The following is a 14651-nucleotide window of genomic DNA, read 5'->3' as shown; positions in this document are numbered from 1 at the left end:
GGAGGAGGAGGAGGAGGAGGAGGAGGAGGAGGAAATAAGTATCAACATCTGAAGCCACATGGTATTTCCACAGGTTACCCATAGGAAAACAGATGTGCACATACTTTTCATTCATTATCTAGTCACTTTGTTTATTTTTTATTTTATTTTACATGTATGGCCATTTTGCTTGCAAGCTTGTCTGTGTACCATGTCTGTGCCTGGTCCCCAAGGAAGCCAGAAGAGAGCATCAGATGTCCTGGAACTGGAGTTACAGATGCTTGAGAGCTGCCATGTAGATGCTAGGAATTAAACCTGGGTCCTTTGGAAGAGCAACAAGTACTCTTAACCAGTGAGTCATCTCTCCAGCCCCCTATCTAGCCACTCAAAAATAAAAAATAAAAATAAAAATAAAAATAAAAGTTTAAAAATAAAAAAATAAAATAAAAGTTTTTTTTAAAAATAAAAGTTCTTAAAATGATGAGCTATCCTAAAATGTTTATGTACTCTATGAATAGAAAGTGGTTTTCAATTTGAAATGTAAGCATTCTCATCTCATTATTTAAATGATTTTTATATCTTCATCAAACAACACAAAATCACATTAGAATTTTACATATTTTCAAGTAAGAAAGTAATATTAATTCTTAAAATAAACATAAAGAAAACTATTAATACAAACTGTAATGCTTTAAGACCTGAAGAAAAGCTATTTTGAAAAAAGCATCCCATTTTTAATATAAATAGTGTAGTTATTTTTATTATTATGCATATTCATAGGAACTTCAGAGAAGGAAAGGCACTGAAAAACATACTCATGTCTATTTTGCCAAGATATTATAGAAGTCTTGTATGCATCTGTGTTTTAACTTCTATTCAATTTCTATCTTTGTTGCTGGGTTGTGTTTTTTTCTGTGTTTAATGATATATGCCTTATAATTTGATTATTGAGTTACTTTTCATTATTAATTTGTAGCATCACAAAATAAAGCAAGGGAAATGTTACCTATAGCTTACATTTACTTTTAAAGGTATCATTTGATCATCCTCTTTTTAAATACTTCAGGAAAATATTCTAAATGTCAAAGACTGCAGTCGATGTTCCTATTTAGGAATACACAAAATAATACCTTTGACATTGGCAACTCAGATGTGTTATTCAGCAAAATGGCAATTACTCGCTGTTTTGCACTTGCACATGAAGAACTATGTGACACTTAGTGATACAATAGCAAAACTGCAAAGTCAATTATATTTAAAATAGACATCTCAGTAGCACATAAACCACCAGCTTCTTTTACTCTTTCTGAACTATTTTGTTACTCTTTTCTAACTGTTTACAGTCAAATAGATCATGTGAACATTAACCTGAAGGATTACTGACTGATACATGTGTATAAAAACACTTAGAAACTATAAAAAGGAAGCATACAGGGCACTAGAATACACCAGTATGCTCTTGTGTGTTTTGGAAAATATATTTCTATGGTGTTCATTTATAGTGTCCATCACAGCATCAAACTTGAAAAAAGTAGTATGCTGAAACTGAAAGCAAATTTAAGTTGGAGTCACACTAACAGCTTCTAAGTAGAACTGCAGCAATAAAACCCAATTGGAGTCCATTTATGCTCAATCAGAGTTTCAGATTGAAGTGGGTATTTGTTTTTAATTTATTTTAATTGCACAAGAAGCATTTTTGGAACTTCAACATCCAAGTAATGAATTCCACTCTTCAACTAGACCTGCATCCTGAATGTCTCATCAGCAAATTAAAATGTTTGTCTAGATAAAATAACTTCATAATGAATTCTCTTAGTTCTTCTCATTTCTTTTTGTATTTTCTGCAATGTAACCCCTTGCAATGATATTAGTTCTAGTGTGGGAAAATATTATAATTGAGATCTGGTAAGTTATTTGCAGACTTCAAGTTTTTCTTTACACTGTGCTGACATTTAGTACAGCCCTGGTGAGGAAAACAATACAGCCATTCATAGCCCTAGACGTAGATTTCAATCGACTTAGACGGGCACAATGAAACTTGGTCATTCACTGGTTACCCATATTGTGTTCTCAAATTTTCTCTCAGCAAAAGTATAATGACTCAGTATTGTATGGTTGCATAGACAAGGGCTAGGAACAAGAGACACTAGTTTTGTCTGACGGTGTGAGAAAGTCGTGAAGGGATCTTTTCTTCCAGATGGTGTTAAATTCAGCTGCCTTTTTAACATTGGCCTTGCACAGCAATCTGCTGCTCCCCTTTCACAAAGACTGCCTTGGTTCCCACTAGTTAACATGCATACTCACGCAACCTGCAACTTCACTCCAACTGGTTTACAATGCAGTGGTATGCTAAATAAACTTGATCCGGTTTCTGCCAATGTTAAAACTAGCTTTCAAAGAACTACTTAACTGATATTTACACTTCTTTTGACTTAAATGTGCATGCCTTCAGAATATTTCAAATTTCAAAGAAATATCACCTTATGATAAGGTCACTGTAGTGATTATCTTGGACACCATTAGACTCATGCTTATATATGGTACCTCCTTCAACACACACAAATAAAACAAAATGTCAGAAGTTTGATGTGTAATTGAAAAAAAAAAATTTGGGACATGTTGCAGCAGGAGCAGTGGAACAGCAAAAAGTAAAATGAAAGTAACATTGAAATGTATTTTTATTGATCGATAAGTTATGTAACATTAGTATGATACAAAGCAAGTTGGAATGACAATGGCAAACACATAATTTTAATATTGTTTATTTTCCTTAGATGTTATAGTTAACATATTTACATAAACGACCCAAGATGTAGGCAAAAAACTTCAGTAATTTGACTCCATTGAGTGCTTTGAGTAAACAATAGGTTTCCCCAGCAAACATCTTATTGCCTTAATTGAACCTCCTTGAGAAAGAAAAGCACACACTTTGTAATGTAAATGTTAATTGTAGTAGACAATGGTTCTAGGTAAATAGCACCCCTGGACATGAAGCAAATGAAAGGAATACAGGCACTTAACAATGAAAGCTTGTTTGCACAAACAGTGCTTCAAAGGTAAATAAGCAAGGGTCTTCTCAATGTCTCTACAGCACTAAAACTTTGGCACGTGGTCAGCAGCCAAACTGAGAAGTTCTGTTCTTAAAGTCTCCTGGCTTTTCTAACTGGAACTACCAGTGGCTTTGCAGGTTTCTCGGGTCTCAATCTTATAAGAAGTGGAAGCTATAAAGAGAAATGTACTGTCCCTGAAGAAAACGTAAGCCTTTGGGAGTGTCAGTAATTTAGGCCATGTGAAAGATAAGAAGCAATTTTGGATTTTTTTTTCATTGCAATGCTTGTATTTATGTGCAAATGCCTATACAAATGTTTGCCAGATAAAATGTAACCGAATACAAGGACCTTCAAAATCGGACTACAGTGGTTTCTCCAAAGCCTCAAAGTTTATGCTGGGACTAGTTACTTCTAGATGAAAAGGGAAGAGGAAGAGGAAGAAAAGGGAGAGGAAAAGAATGAGGAAGAGGAGGAAAAGAAAAAAAAAAACACATCCTGCTAGGACTAGTCTAAAACAAAACAAGTTCTTTAACATATTGTGATTATAATCAACTTTCTACAGACTGATGACTTTATAGCTTTATTTCCAGAATGTAGATTAGCATAAGTAGGCCAAATTCCTGTGTGTTACACAAGGAAGTAAACAACCCGATGAAGTAAGTCATAATGATGAATGCTATGAGATGTGACTTTAAAATATAACACAGCCAAAACAAAAGCCAAAGGTGGTCACAAGGCCCTAACCACTTACTGGGGATTTCTCTGAGGAGAAGGGCAAGCAGTCCTGGGACGGTCTTAGCATCCTTTCTACTTGCTTTCCGTAAATGATGAAAATCTCAACCAAAGGAGAAAACCAAATTTAATCATGGCCCCATTAAACAGAGGTTTAAAAATTAACAGAGACAGTACATAACAGCTACCAACCAGTTGGTGTTGCCATTTAGGAGGCTGCAGATGGCTGTGGGTGGGAAATGCCTTTACTTTCTTAAGCGATGGAGATGAGTATGGTGTGTGTGTGCTTGATGTTTTTTTTCATACCCCTACCCCCCAACAGGGCTGTCTGTCATAGGCTGCCGGCCAGCCTTTACCACTTGCCCCCGAGCGTGGGAATCGGAGCGTCCTGCCGTTCACATCTCCTGCTTTCCGTTTAGCGGAATCAATTAGGCAAGACAGACCCTCAGATTCCCCACCCCCTTTCCATTTTTGTCAGGTCTATATACGTCCTAATTATTTCAGTTTGGGATGCCAGAGCTGTTTCCTGGATAGACCTGATCATCCTTAAACAAAAAGAGAGGAGGCGCACACGTGGGTTGTGGCGTAAATGTCACTTTCATTTCCAATGCTAGGCGCAGAGTAAGACAGAACATTTTTTTAACACTTTGACAAGAGGGGAGGCGATCTCGTCTCCATCATGTCTTTCTGCTTCAGTAGCTTCCTCAAGGAAACCCTCTTGGAACAGAGAAGCATCTGTCCTTGTATTTTGAATAGAAGAATAAAAATCAGCCTTTGCCCCCACCCTTTTTCCCTGCTAGCTCTAAGTCCTCGGTAGATATAAATTATTAACCTTCCAGTATAAGCTTTACTGAAAGTCTAGCTTCACAGAATTTGATGTACACACCCAAATACATAGAAAGTTTCCAGGCACAAGCTTCAAACTTGGGGGAAGGGCCTCAGATGGGAGCAGCCCAAATCTACATAATTATGAAATCATTTTTTAAACGAGGTACCAGGCATCGCTATAACAGCTTTCTAAGGAAAAAAAAAACAACTCATATGTAAACGTTTGCTTCAAAATAGAACAATATAGAAAATACATGCATCTTCACCCAGAAAAAACACTACACAATTCTCCTCTCCAGTTGTACATCCCCCTCAAAGCCTGGCCCTTTTAGATTTCAACATGTGTGTCACTTAATTTCTTTGCATCCCACTTTCAATCATAAGAAAAAAAAAGTTAGATTCAATAAGCATTCCTGACCTTTCTGGTTTTTACTGTCTCTTGGTTGCAGTCTTTCTTTCCGGAACGCTCCTCGGTGATCTTGAAGGAGTTTTTACTTTCGGTTATCTAGCTTTATGAAGACCAATACACTCATACAGCTAGATAACCAAAGATAACAACTCGCTTCCCTCACAAGGCTGTCTTCCTCTGGCTGGGTTCCAGATCCGGGTCCTCTTTGGCTTTAGGGAAGCGTAGTCCTCCGGGATACTTGCCGCATTTAAGATTCTCCTTTCATGTAAACATGACCTGGTTTCTGTCTGAGTGTGTGCGGCTAGAACATCCAAATGAGATCTGTTGCATTTAGAGTTTATTCCAAACTTTTTTCCCCTTCCAGCAAGTAATCTCCAGCATCGTTAGCCAACAATTCATCTATTAGTATCAGAAAATAAGACCAGCGACTGAGGTGCAGCAAGCTGTTGGGGGTGAGCAGCAGCGTCCTTCTCTTCACAGGCCTCTATTTGCATTGTAAATTGCTTCATTCTCAAGAAAGATTCTTTAGCCTTCCTCTACTGAGTGAGTATAAGCCATCGGCAGTTTCCAACGCTGGTTAAAGAGGAAGAAGGGGAAAATCCCATTCTATAAAAGTGACAGCTGATTCACAGATCTGCTCCGGATCATTGGGTTAGGCATCATGATCTTTTTACCAAGTGCTGGCAGCTTGATTGCACATATCTTGTATGTGAATGTTTTAGGGGAGATCCTCGATTTCTTAGGACTTCTAGGCGGGGAGAACATGCGGTCTTGCTGGCGTACTGCCGCCCAGGTCTGAAAGAAGGAGAAAAGGGCCATCATTGGAGGGGCTTTCACCGCCAAATTGTGGACCAGCCCGGCAAGGTCAAAGGTTTGAGACCGCGGGAGACCAAGTAATGATGATGTCATGAGAAATCTCAAGTACATGGTTATTGATATGCATCAGTGGTCAGCCAACTGCCCCACGCCTGCTGCCAAGAGTAGCACAGGCGGTGGCGGCGGCAACGGAGGCAGCGGTGGCGGCGATGGCAGCAGCAGCTTTGCAACAATCCCTATATTCTCAATCATCATTTCATCCACTAGCACTACCGACTGCTCCTTGAAAAGCAACCCGCGGCCTTTTACCTCCTTGGCGCTAGTGTAGATCGCTCTAATATCCAAAGACTGGAGAAAATCTCTCTCTAAGGACAGATAAAAGCATTTCGGGTCTGGGGAACTTCTTTGCCTGCATTTCTCTTCTGGCAGATTGCATAGGCAGGCAGATGGAAGGCACTTTACTATTGCTTAAAGCAGGGCCTCGCTTTCTGGGGCTGGGAATCAGCTCTGTTATTACGCAGAGAGTTGATGTGTGGTTACATTGACAATTTGCTTTGGTGTTATGTTTTTAATGGCTTCACAGCTCGGTCATGTTTTGTATCTGTGTAATGTGGTGATAGGGCAGCGTGTTTGTTCTGTAAGTTCAAACTGCACGATCTAAGCAGTGAAGCTAATTTTTTTTTAAAATGATTTGCATATATAGTGTGTGTGGGTTTGCATGCAGCACAGGTAAACATTGCAGCAATAGTTTCAATGTTGTACACAACTCTGCTGTAGCAAAAACGCTGAGCCTTTGTCTACTGTCTTAAACCTCAATTTCACATTGGACAATAATGCATTAGACTTGCTTATAAGGACGACAAAAGTCCAACACCTGGATGGGAAGGGAGGGGAGCTACCACACCTCCCTGGCCCCACCCACTCACATCCTTCTATCTAGAAGCACAAGGTCATTTCATTAATTAATTAGCTTCATTCATTGTCTTAGAAGTTTTTAGAGTGTGACTTTAAAATCACTTCAAAGAGTCCTTTTCTTTCTCATCCTTTATAATAGATAATCTGTCTAGCACACCTAACATCTAATATTTAACATTTAAATGCCTCTCCACAAAACATTCATGGTAATCTACATAAGAAGCATTTTCTCTGTGGGTAAACATTATGGATTATTATTCAAATTCATAATTATTTTTAGTGATGTTGCTTTTCTTTAAGTTACATGCTGAAGGAGAATTAATAATTCCAAATGTGCATTGCACAGATCACCAGTGCCTCACAATGCTCTCAATTCCATAATGTTTCTATTTTCCCCAGTGGCTAAAACACTTTTAGATTTACATTTCTTGGAACATACATTTTTCTCAGTCATTCACTAATTTATTCATTTAACACATGAATAAGAACCTGCTTACTTAATCACATACAGAACCCAAAATATAAAACCTGTAAAGAACAGACTGACAAGTTTTGGTTTTTTGGCTTTTTGGGTTTGTTTGTTTGTTTGTTTGTTTGTTTGTTTTTTAATGCTAGGAAAAATCTCCAATGAAGAGTTTAAACATAATATCTCACCAATTAAGATTACAGCTTAGTAACAGAGATGCTAGTTTGTCCTTATATTGTTTACTTTTATGGTAAGCATTCTTTAACTGGTTATTGAGAAAAGGCTAAGATATGGAGAGCGTTTGTTTATATTTCTTATCAAATTATAAGTGAGGAGTCAGAAATGAAATGCATACGGACACTATAATCCAATCCTAAAAGCGTGTTCATAGAGTTTTGTTCATTCTTAAACCATATGGTCACAGCATAAACAACTCAGTGAAGCGCACGCCACTTCTGACATCATGTAAAAATCCTAATGAGCGTTGCAGCTTGGAAGATTAAAGAGCACCATGGCCTTGCTTTCCAAGAACTAGCAGCAGAGTAATTAATGATTTGGCTTGTACTACATAAAGTAAGCATGTGATCAGATATAGTCAACTGTGCAAGCCAAAGCGCAAGAAATCAAAAATGGTTTTAGAATATCTCTGTTTCATGTGTATCTAGGTGTGAGAGGGCAAGCTATATGTGTGTGTGTGTGTGCATGTGTGTGTGTGTGTGTGTGTGTGTGTGTGTGTGCTGGGAAGGTGTTATTTATTCACATATTCTGAGTTTGAAAATTATTCTGACTCTAATCCCATACTCAACAATAAAATGTGTTTTTTTTTTTTTGAAACAGTATCTACAATGAGTTAACACACTGCAATACCTGATCCCTTCTCCCACTAGAATCTGTAGAAAATGCTGTAATAAATACCACACTCTTAGGGCACCACTAGTCATGCCAACTTACTGCAAGACTGGTCTCCATGCTTGGTATTCATCATGGGAACTCCAGTGAGTGAAATGAGCCAAATTCAGGATTGTGGGTAGTCTGTTCATTAGCCATGTAGTCAATTAAATATTTTATTTCTCTATCAACCTCTCAAGCACACAGAAGAAAATTAAATATACTAAGATTTAGCATTGAGTACTTCCTTATTTATAATATTGCCAAGGTTTCAAACATGGCTTATTGTATGTATTATTATATACACCCCACAACACATTGCAATTACATATCTCCAAGGAGTCCTAGCGACATCACCAGTGAAGAGCAGCTCTTAGTAACTACACTTTAAACTTAGATTTTTTTTTTTTTTTTTTTGCTTTTAAAAGATGATCTAGCTGAGCTACAGAATATCTACTTGAAAATCAGCGTAGTGAAGGATATGCTGAATATCAGGCAGCCTGTCTGCTTGTTCTCTAATACATTCTCTCTATTATCTAGTAGATTAGAGTATGATTGTTGTGCTTGCTTTCAGATCTTTTATAGCTCTCCAAATTGCTGAAACATGACTTGAAACATCCTGGTTTACTTGGGGATAAAACAATCTATCCTAGTTTAAAGTAAAAAGTTATGGTTTTCCTCATATTTTGGTCAGAAGTATGCTATTTAATTAATTCATATATACTTGGTTTATGACCAATATTTAGAGCATCTTTGAATCCTATACACATTAATGCAGAATGCATAAAGAACTGGCCCAACATCAACTCATTTTAACTATTTGGATTGTAAGAATTACAAGTGTGCAAATTGTAGTCTACAGTCAATACTACTATTGTCTTATTTTTTAAGTCATTTTATTTATGTCAGTGTCCATGGCCCAAGTGATGAACTCAACTGGCTTTCATTATAATAAAAGTATCTTACCCTTTCTTTTAAATATGAGCATCTTTCTTATAGGCTATTGCAGGCTTTATTTACGTTATGTTCTATGCATCTACATATATGTATATATTACATACATACAAAGGATCTGACAGGAGAAATAGCTGTACACACTGAAACTTAAATGTTTCTGGAATTCTATCTGCTGCAAGAGAAGATGTGTGAGAGACTGCAGACCTGTTTTCCAGTAAACAATATTCTATTTTCATTTTGTACATCAGTCAGATTTTATCAAATAAAAAATTTAAATTACCTTTGTTTGATTGAATAGTCTGTTCATTTTATGCTTCTATGAAGTCTCATCTGAAAAATAGACAATAAAACAAATGATCACAGTTTATATATATATATGTATATATACTTATATCATTATATAGGGATATGACTTAATTTAAAGGTTCACAATTACTATGTTTGTTTTTTTTAAAAATGCCAATAGATTATATAAAACACCAGTACTGTGTATCTTAGGCCTTAGCAACTACAGGGTTAAATATGCTAATTTGCATTTAAATGGAGACATGCATGATAATGGGAATGCAAAATATGCAGGATCTAGAGGGGTTTAGGAAATTAATTTTTCTTTCTCCTTTTATTTTTAGCTTGGAAAGAAGAGAGCTGTAAGAAACATTAGGGATTTGAACCTTGTAACCTTCCATACAAAAGAGTAGAGAGAGCCCCACCATGCAAGGATTTTAAGTCTGGAACAAAGTCTTGTTTTTTAAATGTTTAAGGGACTGAATTTCTTGGCCTTTCAGACAATGAGAATCCCAGGATAAATGTCTAATCCATTAGAAAGATGCAAATAGTTTACTGTAAGGCTACAGCACAGTGAGATGTGCATTCATATCTATGGCTCCTGATTGGCTCTTTCCTTCAGTAGATCAATGAATAATGTAAAACCTGATTGTTGTAAAGTGGTGGATTTTTAAACCCTTCCCCCACACCCCACGATCCAATATTAGGAAGTCTTACATACTCCCGAAAATAGGATGAGTTTTTTTTTTTAATGATTTTTTGATGCTTACTATTATTTTGGACTGGAGGGGTGGAGCTGTTGTTTTGCAAAATGAAAGTATTGCACCGGTTCAATTATGCTGACTACAGTGGCTTGTTCCTACCAGCGCCCTAGTTACTGATGCCAAGGTAGAGATGAAGGGTGGTGGGCAGGTGTGAGCGCCAGGAGAGACAGAAACCGATCTGACTCCATCCTTGTGGGCCCAAGACAGCCACAGCATTAACCCCCTACCCCCACCCCACGGCCGTGGCCATGACATGACAGGGCTTGCCGCCTAACTTCTGATCAATTCCACTGAATTGCCCTGACCCTTCCAGACAGTGTTCTTCTATTCAAGCACCGCCTGCACATTTGCAAGAGAAAACCGCGGCAGATCCTAAAGGAAAAAAAAAAAAAATTCAAGCTAGGTACTCCTTGCTTAGAATTTTCTGCAGATAGGTCCTAACCACCGAAAGAGATCTTGCCTTCTGTTGGTTGGCTCTTAAGCACACCTCGCTCCGATTCCAGAGGCATCTAATATTGAACAGCTCCAAGTCCCAATAACTAACCTCGAAGGTCGCATCTCGGTTAAAGCTAAACTTGGGGTAACCTTATAAAACTGTCTCTTCACCTCCAAAATCCAAAGAGCGGAAGAAAAAAAAAAGGGAGGGGAGGAGAATCTTCCAGATGCAGTGAGCTATTTTACGTAAGTTTTCCACCAGGGTCTAATCAGACCATAGCTTCAGTGCCAGGTAACTGAAACTTTGGGGCGACTCAAAAATAGCACAGTATTCAAAATGAGAATACAGAATTCAAAAACGCAAAACCCAATTTCACTTAGCACTAAGAGAAGAAAGTCCCGCCACCAATACCATAAATTTACGTACAATTTTTTTCCCTGTGCGAATTTTCCTGGCATCTTTCTACGATTAGTGGTCAGCCCAAAGGATAATTAACAGTCCTGGCTCGGACAACTCACGAGTTCAACAGGTTTGGCATTGGAGACATACAATCAATTAGCTGAAGCAAAGCCCCGGACTGGCCCTCGGAGCGGTCCTCGCCGGGCTCTTGGTGTGGGTGCCAGACAACCATCGGCACTGTGGGCCTGGTGCAGCCGAGGGAGCTTTCAGCTTTCATGCTGCCAAGATACTCACTTGATCTGTCTGCGCCAGGCAGTGTTGTCCCCAAATCCAGCCGGACGGAAATCGAGGAGCCAGGCAGAAGACAAGATCCAGTCACAGAAGAATGTGGCCACAGCACACAAACAGGCTCCTTTAGGCGTCTCCAAAAAAGAAGGGAAAAAAACATTTTTTTTTTCGAGACCAGTCTTCTCTTAGTACATTTAAAACTGCCGCTCAATTCCACATGATGGGTGATTCTTCCTTGATTGCGTCTAAAATAGTTTATGCCGCACTTCTCTTCTGAGGGAGAGAAAGGGGCGCTAAAGACCAAGGAGGGGGGAAAAAGCCAACTTTCCCCCCCACTCCAAGCACTTGCTCCCTGAGCCTCGGAGTGCAGAGTGAAGTGGTGTGTGAGGCTCGGCAAGTTTTTGGGGGGGCTGTCCAAGGTCTAGTCCAGCCCCCTCTGCCGAGGAGGACGTGCTCTGAAACTCAACCAATTTCCCCACTGCTTTTGTTACTGATGAACTGAAGCCCTATTGTTCATCCATTGCCACGGTCTTTTTCAGTCCCCACACTACGTTCTGCGTTGCCAGAGATAATGAATTTGCACCCAAACCTCTCATAGTCCCCTCCTGACAGACGGAACAAATTAGAAATGTCTCGTCTGGAGAAGGGCAATGGCTACATTTTTCAATTGTAGGATGCAAAGCGCACATTTCTTTGGAAACTTATTTTGCCTCTTCTACCTTTTATTTTCTTCTTCTTTTTTCTCTTATCCAGCTTTTTTACTCTATATTTCTTAAAAATATTTTTTTTTTAAAAAGAAGTCCCTGCCTTGTTTTTCCAGTGTTCCATTTTATTAACTTGTGGGCTTGCCTTCCTTCCTTCCTTCCTTCCTCTTCCTTCCTTTCCTCCTTCCTTTTCTTTCCTTTCTTTAGGGGTTCCCTTTGCAATATTATTATTTACAAACTTGGAGAATGACCTTTTGACTTGCAGACTTTTTTTTTAAAGAAAGGTCCTTTGGTTCAAGTCCCCTCCCCCTTCTGATTGTTAAAGTGTTTCACTAAAGACAAGGAATACATTATAAGGATTTTTCTAATCTAAACTCCAGATTTATTCAAAAGGTCCCAGGCACGCATGATAAAGGTTGAGAAGGAAGAAAAAGCGTGTGTGTGTGTGTGTGTGTGTGTGTGTGTTTGTGTGTGTGTGTGTGTGTGTGTGCCCAAAAGGCTAAGATGTGGGAGGAGGGGCTGAAGTGTGTAGAGGGGAAGGTGGGGGCTTTCAGGGAAGGTGGGTATCCTACAACACCAGCAGGAGGCTGTCAGGGGTGCAGGCGCGTAGGGGGAGGGGGAGGCGGTACAGGAATCTGTCCGGAGGAGGGTTGTCTGCTCCCTCGGGCCTATTTGCCCGCCCGGAGCTGGAGATAGCCTCCGCTGGCTACCTAGGAGCCTGGGGCTGTAGTTGCAGCCTGCGCGCGCGCGTGCGACCCAGGCCAAGGAGGGGGTGGCGCTCTGTAAAAATTTCGACGACCCCCAGTATGTAAATGCGGCTCAGGGTGGAGAAGGGAGGCCGTCCTGAGAGCGGCAGGCACCCGGCTTTCCCGCCAAGTGCAGCCGGAGGACGGCCAGCCAAGCCTGTCCTTGGCGGGAGGGTCCCCGCCCGCCGCGCGCGCCCCCGGCCTCCGCGCACACGCACGGCTCCCGCTCACGCGCACGGACACCCGCACACACTCCCTCTCCTAGGCTTGCGGCCCAGTCGCCGCCAGCAGGTCAGGAAAACAAAGCTGGGACTGCGAGGTGGGAGCAGCCGCGGCCGCAAGGGGACGCGGGCTCCGCGGCCTCTAGCGCCCCTTCCTAGCCGGCGGGCGGTTTCGTGCCCCTAATTCTGCGGCGGCCGAGGACCAAACCCTAGCGGCCTGGAGCCAGTGACAAGGGAGGGAGGGGGCGGCTCGGCTCTTGGAGGTGGCAGTGGCCCCCGCCCGGTGCGCGGGCACGGGAGGGCGGGCGCGCGGGGAGAGGGGAGCCTGAAGACCTCCCGGCTGAGTCTCTCTGCGCCGCTGCGGGGCGGCTGAGCCCTTGGAAGAAAACACCAGGCCCCTAAGCCGAGCTGCAGCCAAGGGGATGGCTCCCACCTCAAGTCCCCTTCCTCAGACAATGCGATCGGAAGGACCTAGCAGTTCAACGGAAGCATTTTCAGGTTTATCTCTTCAAAGGGGAAAACTCGAGCCCCAGCCCGACTGTCTTGGATGGATAAGTCCCCAGACTTGACCATGCAAAGACTGGTTTCAGTCTCAAGTCGCATCCCTCTTTGCTGACCAATCTAAGCACCCTCCAACACACACACACACACAAACACGCGCGCGTGCGCGCGCGCGCACACACACACACACACACACACACACACACACACACACGTCACTCCTACTACAGTAAAATTTGCGCCCCTGGCACTGCTGCTAATGAAGTTCACACGCATAATCTGCTCATAGGTATAAACAGGTACCAAAAAGAGAAGCCCTCGCCCTTTGGTTGGGCAATTTACCTGTCCCTACTGGGAACTTGTGTAGTATATCCTGTTTTAGGAATGCTTTGCTGGTGTCTGTTGTCTCCCTTTCCTCTTCTTGTGGAGACAAGAAAAAAGAAGAAGAATAATGTCCCATTGTCAACCTCTTTACTGACAAGCGACCCAAGCAAGCGTTGTTCTAAAACGCTAGGGATTCATTTATTTTGTTATCCTGTTGTTTTCGGTTTGTTGTTTTAGGTGTGTATTTGTTTCTTTTCTTTTCTATTTTCTTTCTTTCTCCCCAACCACCGGGAGAGAAAAAAGAATCAGTATTTGGTGGGGCTGGAGGAGCAGAACCAGAGTCTGCGGATGTGGTGGAAAGGCTGGCGAGACTGGCAACTGCCGCGGGGCAGAAACCAGTGAGCGCCTTGTCCTCCCCTGGGGCTGGTAGAGGAGAGCCCTTGGCAGCTCAGGCTGGGGCTTGGCCACCGAAAATACAGCCACACACGCTTTCGGGCTCCACCGGCTGCCGCTCCGTGTTTTCCCCCATCCCGGCTTCACGTTCAAGGTTTAGCTGCGAGGTCACGTCCATTGACGTCAGCTCCCTGTCTCCCTCTACGTCCGGCTACATTTACATACATCAAGGAAATTAGGGCATTAAAAAAATATGCAAATCCTGCACGAAGAGGAGCCGTTGCATTCCTGGAGCGATCGCCTTTTATTGAAGCTTTTAATTAAAGGGGCCAGTTGGCTAGCCCCTGAAACAACCGCCAAAATTCCCCAAAAGAGAAAAATAAACGCTGTAGCCTTCGGAAATGGTTGTTTCGGCTCCTGTTCTGTGGGCGGCTGAGGACCGCGGGCTGCCCTGCTCCGAGAACAGGTTAGAAGAGGCAGCTCCAGCCCATGCATAATCAGGGCTCCGCGGCGCCTCCATTCTTCCCTCCTCCTCCTCCTCCTCCTCCTC

General features: G+C 41.6%; 1 long non-coding RNA gene across 4 annotated transcripts in view; it reads right to left on the bottom strand.

The window, feature by feature from the left end:
• Nucleotides 1-2639: 2639 nt before the first annotated feature.
• LOC116083119 overlaps nt 2640-14651 on the bottom strand; it is a 26300-nt gene continuing 14288 nt past the window's right edge. For 3 of the 4 annotated variants that reach the window (XR_004115591.1, XR_004115590.1, XR_004115592.1), the window contains exons 2-4: nt 11219-11346; nt 9321-9370; nt 2640-5793 (exon numbers count right to left, since the gene is read on the bottom strand). This is a non-coding gene — a long non-coding RNA (uncharacterized LOC116083119). Of the gene's footprint in view, nt 5794-9320; nt 9371-11218; nt 14642-14651 lie in introns of those variants that run through there. The other variant, XR_004115589.1, reaches the window with a different exon arrangement.

Source organism: Mastomys coucha, unplaced genomic scaffold, assembly GCF_008632895.1.
Source record: "Mastomys coucha isolate ucsf_1 unplaced genomic scaffold, UCSF_Mcou_1 pScaffold8, whole genome shotgun sequence".
Taxonomy (NCBI): Eukaryota; Metazoa; Chordata; class Mammalia; order Rodentia; family Muridae; genus Mastomys; species Mastomys coucha.
This window is presented reverse-complemented; position numbering and strand designations above follow the sequence as displayed.